The sequence below is a fragment of the Cololabis saira genome, chromosome 8, assembly GCF_033807715.1.
Source record: "Cololabis saira isolate AMF1-May2022 chromosome 8, fColSai1.1, whole genome shotgun sequence".
NCBI classification, from domain to species: domain Eukaryota; kingdom Metazoa; phylum Chordata; class Actinopteri; order Beloniformes; family Belonidae; genus Cololabis; species Cololabis saira.
Window position 1 is genome coordinate 28,249,283 of NC_084594.1, and position 7,053 is coordinate 28,256,335.

A 7,053-nucleotide genomic window follows, 5' to 3' on the forward strand; every position below is an offset into this window, starting at 1 on the left:
GACAGACATTTAATAGACCAGCGTCCCTGAGACAGAAAAGATTTTCTTTTTGAAAAGAAGACATAACAAAGAGAGGTCTGAATTCACTCAAAGCCTTTTTGACCCTTGACTCCTCTAACTTTAAATCTGAGTGACACACTTTTCTGGACAAACATATAACATTTTGGTCATGCATTCATTTCATAAGACTTAAACTTTTGAATAATTTTCTAATGCTTATGGAGATTACAATATTACAGACATAACCATATCACTTGATGGCTACAAAAATACTTGTGTGACCAATTTTTGTCACATGTATGTAAAATTAAGTCTGTGATAAATGGACTTCAAATGTACTGCTTCCCTGGCCCTTGTTAACACTGAGAAGTTTAAACACCACGGGGCACGCTCATCTGTTCATATAGTCAGTCATTTACATACATTCACATGCTGGTGAGAAATATAGGACACATGTGCACACCACACATAAAAAACATGCATTTTGGTAAATATTCTTAGGTGGTTGAAAACAGAGTCTAAACTTTATATTCCCATTTAACCTCATCACAGCAAAGAGGGCTTTCTACGTCAAGACTGGACTTCTATCTTTCTCTGCGGTGACAGGTCAATAATGCAGGGGTTTTGAAGGCATCTGAAAAAAGAATAAAGCTGACACAGAATATTCTTATTCTATTCGCTATATGTCATAAGTATTGATTCACTAGAAGCTGGGGACACAGGGGCTGTTTGGCAGACTTTCACTGTCAATGATATTTTCCTGTCTTACCATAAAATTAAATGAAAGACAGAGAGCTCAGCTAAAAAACAAAAAAAAAACAAAAATATTTAATTTCCCTAATTCCTTTTGTTTTGTTTTGTTTTTTTGAGTCCCTGTTGCGCGTTTGTGCGAACCCACCCCTACATGGGATTTGTAGGCTCATGTAGTCTGAGCTGGTTGGCACACTACAAATATGAAACAGGCAAATACAAATAACATGTATATTCTTATTCAGATTACAACCAACTGAATCTAAACATAATTCAAAAACCTAAGTTTTAAAAAACGTATTATTAGTTGTTAGTTTGTGTGTGTGTGTGTGTGTGTGTGTGTGTGTGTGTGTGTGTGTGTGTGTGTGTGTGTGTGTGTGTGTGTGTGTGTGTGAACTCGGAGCAGGATCTCCAGTGGATGAAGGCTGGATAATGGTGCAATGGTGCAAGGCTCCTTCATCCACCCATCAAGATGGATGAAGGAGCCTTGGAAAAACTAACTTGGTGGAATGCTGTCCGCTTTATGGCTGAAACAGCTCAAGCAAGGGTGATGAGAGATCCCAGCTCAGCAGAGGTCCCTGAACCGACGACCTATGTAGCAACCACCCTGTTTGGTGTCTATGCAGTGGTGACACCTGTGTCATCCATACTCCATATTTCAGATGGAAGAAACCTGCACCTCCTCAACGCTGCCTCTATATACTTAAAGACACCTCCAACATTATTTTTGTATAAGGCTGTTGTTCCGTTAATGCTTTTGGCATCTAGCTTTGTAATTGAAAGTAAAGGATGCTGTTTCATGAATGTCATGGCCAAGTGAGGACTGGCTCAGTCTGACCAGGAATTAGGCATTTTAATGGAATTTACAGGAACATTTATTTACTTCCTTTGATATATATGTCACCCAACTTGGCCAGATACTGAGCCTGCTTATTCTCCAGCTGTGATGAAAATATCTGCCTGTTTTATTTTTCTGTTTGGTATTTTTCTATAATAGACAGTTGCATCTAGCTCTCTCTTGCCATCAATCTCATCCTAGCTGATCTTTTTTTTCAGCATCTGCTGAGGCTAGCGAATGGTACAATACAGTCCTTTGCTGTACTTTTAAACTTTTAGTTCTTCACCTGTCCCATAATCTCAGTCAGTGTCTTCACGCTTTATTTTCTTGAATACTGCCAAACCATTTTGATCTTTTAATCTCAAGGATGAAAAATCATTACACATTTAAAAAGGTTAAAATGTAAATTAATAAGTGTGTACATATGTGTTAAATACTAAATACTACAAATATTTTCAGCTAAGAATGTTAAATATAGCAAAAACTAGTCACTGGTGTATAGGGAAGAAATATACCTCATAAAGTTTTCCACGTTAAAATACATGCAGTTTTTTTCTCTTCTTTTCTTTATACAAAAGACTCCATAGATTAGTGGTCACAGTTCCCTAAAAGTTATTGTAATTGTACATGTGAAATTGAGCAATCCAGTGTAAACTGAGAGTATGTTTTATTTAAATTATCTGATATGTGGCTCTTGCTACAACAGGAGGGGATATGGCTTACTTTGGCAAAATGTTGCCCACCAATGAAAATAGGAAATACTGTGGGGTTCAGTGTCTTGCTTTAGAGCATTTCCATTACAGATAATATATTTGTATTTTTTGTATTAACATTTTACAGAAAAAGTAAAGGAAACTTTATTCAAGTTTAAAGGTTGAGTATGAGTCCAATGAAATACTATCCAGTCCAGTCCAATTACTATTCAATTCTTTGCAGTTCAATCTAGTTCAGTCCAATTATTATCGTTGGACTTAGTTAATTCCAGTTTTTTAAAAGCAACCTCGCTAAACCAACAGATTGCATTGAATTTTCTATGAATCAGTTCCCCCTCCTTAAAACTCGCGAGGCGACTGGTGATGGAGAAAGGTCCATTTCACCAGGAAGACAGCTCCTGAAGACCCAGACTCAGTTGGTGGGTCTGTCTAAGCGGATGACAACAACAATGACATAAAAAATACAGAGTAACGACAGAGGAATTAAAAGAAGAGGCTGGTGCATCCAGGGTCGGGATCAAACCACCAACTTTTCAATTTGTGGATGACCCACTCCAATTCAAGAGCTTATGTGTGGAATAACATTGTCTGTAATGTGGAATTACAGTTTTTCTCAGTCGCTTTGGTACATTTCTCAGATCATCCTTGACATTTGCAAAACAGCAAGTGTATTTCTCAAAACAGTTCGTACAAATAGCAAAACACCATGGATTACCTGCAAAAGCCAGTCTCTTGCTCAAAATCCTTAGTTCATCTCTCAAAATTAAATATCTGTGTCAATGAACGTGTCAGTGCATCAGAATCACAAGTGCTTGTGTCATTGTGTACGGATAAGACAGTCAAATTGCTTAGTCATGTTTTTTATTCATTTACATTCATTTTTATTGTTTGTACCACAATTTGTTGACAGATCATGTATTTGCGATACAGAAAAGAAAAAGACAGCACTGCAGAGCAAAAAGACAAAAAACAAAAGTAGAAATGTAACATAGAACAATCTCCTTAGGGAAAACTGTACATGCAGTACTGTAGGAATTACAGTACAGTGCCTATTGTTAGATTACATACCTGTTCTGTCGACGAAAAGTCTGAACGATTGAGGACACAGTTGTTCTCCCAACATTTGGCTGCACCCTTCGACCAGCCTCGGCCATTGTAAGCCCATGATTGAGAACATGGTCTACAAGTGTAGCTCTTATCTCATCAGGAACGCGCATATGTCCTCGGCCTCTTCTGCCTCTTCCTCTGTTTTGCCTCCCAACTCCTCCGCCACGCAGCCTCTCTCCTCTTCCTCTTCTTCTTCTCTCTGGCTGTTGACCCCATCCAATTCCTTGTCCTTCCATTGTCAGACATTGTAACATTGTGTTGTGCTCCGGCTATATGTATACTTGCCAGCTGATAGTTCATGAGATGCACCTTTGAGTTATTTCAGAAAACTGGTTGATCATTGGTTGATCTAATGCTTGACATATTTCCCTTCATTACAGAAAGTCAAGATTCACCAGGGATCAATTTACCAATTCAGGCCAGATTTAGAAACAAAGTCTAATGGAAATGTATATAAATATGCTGACATATTATGACAACTTGTTCAACCATTTTGCATGTAAAGACTTATGCGATGAACTAATGCCTAAATGTTGTGGGGGGTGAGACTATTCAACAGACACATTATAATACATTTTGATTAACATGACATAAACAACTGATAATGTAGGAAACAGCAGAAAATTGTACATTATCATTTGCATGGATGACAAATGCATTTGCAACTTGTTCAAAGAAATGAGAAACTGCTTTTTTGATGTGCACAAGTGACACAATGATGTGAAGATTGAACAAGAAGTTTTGAGAATTTCAATTCTGATCTGTGAAATGTACCAAAGCGACTGAGAAAAACTGTAATCAAGAAGCATTTATGTCGGTGAAAAAAATAAAAAAATAAAGAAATGAATAAAAATGTTTTGGATTGTTTAATAGTGTAAGAATATTGTAGCTGTGGTTTAGGACGTAATCTCATGACATTTAGATTTAAATTCAAGTTTTTTGAGCTTTTCTCAGATAACACCATCTTCTAAAATCATGTTCTGTCTGAATTGAACTGACTATATGTGCAAAAAGTGCTTAAAGTTAAATAGAAAAAGCTTTTGTGCACATGGCAGTTTTGTCTTATTTGGAGTAAGCAAATCTGAGTTCAGGGTCTGAACTGTCGGAGTAATTAACTAGTCCTGAGGGGCGAGGGGCTGTCAGCACAGCAGCTCTTCATCTCCACTCCTCCACAGCAGCATGCATCACCAGCACAATATCTGATGCAGACATAAATGCATATCCATTTATATCTCAAGATTGTAATTAAATAGTAGTACTGGTGACTGTCATGGCCAAAGGTCATGACAGTCACCAGTACTACTATTTAATGCATTTGTCTAAACTGAAGCCATAACAGGAGGAAGAACTGCACTGCCACCCAATGGTGAAAGAAATGAAAGATGCTGCATGAAAGATGAGCATTTGACCACTAGGTGTCAGTAGTAGACAGTCTACCGTGCAGCGGTACCAAACCCTCTGAAAATCTGTTGTAGAAACAAACATGATCTTCTTCAATAAAAGATTCAGTCATCTGTTAAACGTGCTCTCCTGGAAACGCACACAGCCTTCATTTCTTTTCTTCATAATGAGTCTTATGTTATGTTTGACGGCTGTGGATGAAGAGAGGAAAAGAGACAGACGTCTGATGAAAATTCATCTGTTAAACCCAACGTGCCAGCAGAGTGAGGAGCTGGAATAGAATTAACCTATTTGCATGTAAACTGCGTGATGGAGTGTGTTTGGATCAGAATAATCAGGCTAATGAAGATACCTGGGGACTCCTCTCTGTCAGATATCTGCTTCTCCTTCCGGCTAGTGATCATATCTGTAATTATTTACAATGAAAGAACATGAATAGGGATTAATGAAGGAAAAGTAAATCTTCAAAGGAAGCAATGAGGCGCAGTGGCTAATGGGGAAGAGGAAGGTGGTTGGTGCTTTTATCCTTGAGGTGGAAAATGAACAAAACTGGGCAGTGAACTCCAGGCGTGGTGGCCTGCTGGGGCGGAAAGAGAGTGGAGAGAAACACTGTAGGAGCAGTAACAGTGCGATTTGAGGTGATAGGTGAAATTTACCTTTAATATTATGGAATAATGCTGTCAAGTTCAAGTTAACTTTATCAATACCCGTAGGTAGATTTGTTTTTGCAGTAGATGGAAGGCATCTCACACACAAACTTTACCATCGTTAATTTAAAACAGGACAAAAACAATGAGACTAATGAACAGGTTTGCAACAGCACAAGACAGACATGGCAGGTACTCACAATGCTCAGTAACAGGATAAAAGTAGATGTTGACCACAGGGCAAAGAACAATGAATCAATAAAGAAAGTAAAAACCAAGGTCAGGGTTTCTAAAAAATAGAAATACATAAGTTAAAAGCAGGATAGACCTCAGTAATAAATAAAAATCGTTAAGGTTTGTTTAAAAGAGAGACAGCAGCAGGGACGAAGCTGTTCCTGTAGCGTGTGGTCCTAGTTCTGGGGACTTTAAATCTGCGTCCTGATGGCAGTAGCTGGAACTCACTCGCTGAGGGATGGGAGGCATCATTGGGAATGGAGCTGGAGCCGCTGCAACTGTTTAGCGTACAGCGATTCCAGGCCCAGCTGTGTTTCCCCAATCAGCCGATCAGTCAATGATAAAGTAACGAAATATGTTTGAATTTTTTGTTTGTACTAAAACTAGGCATAAACAAAAAACTGTATCAGACACATAATAAAAGGTATACTGTAAGTGCTGAATTATTGATTTTAGTCTGCAAGTAAAAATCCTTCACATAATCTGGCATTGGCGTCATCAGCAACTGACTGTTTTAGAAAAGCAACATATTTCAAAATCAAGTTCCGTGCAAAGGAAGAGAAATGCGAAACAGGATGACCAAGGTCAATGTCAAGAACACTTCACTTTGTAATATACTCAAGGTTCTTAAGATTTGTCTTTCAGCTTTGTATTTTAGTTTGAAATACGTGCATTTTTCAGTATGCCATATCTCACAGTTCTAATTACCAGTTTTTTTGCAGAATGTTTAATGAATGAAGCATTTATTGTAAATATAAAAGTTTAATAAATCAAAATACAGAATTTCATACACTTTCAAGTGAGCTTGCGTGTTTATAATGATCTAAAACTTCAACAGATTACCACTGATTTCAGATAATCAATATAATAATAATGATCAGATATTTTACCATAAATATGAGGAAAAATGACATTTTAGAATTCCAGAAAGGAGTCTGCAGTTTGAAAATAAAAGCTCAAAAACTGCAAAATCCCCTCAGATTTAAGGTTTCAAAATCTTGTTGAAGATTTTAACGCTGTCATTGTCATCATGACACGCAAATTCGTGAAGCGTTCCTCATTTTTACGGGGGAGTGGTAGCCTAGTGGTTACAGAGGAGGGCTGGAGTCTGGAGGATCCAGGCCCCTGGATTGCAACCGAGGTCAACCACTTTGGGCCCCTGAGCAAGGCCTTAACCCTTACTGCTCCCCGGGCACCGTGCCTTTGCATGGCAGACCACTGCTACTTGTTTGACTAGAAAATGGGAAATGGAAAATTCCCCATTGTGGGATTACTACTATTACTTCTCTTGTTTACCTTAAAAACCTAGTGACACCCATGTTAAAACAATATTTCAGTACACTGCCGTCCACGTGCATGTGCA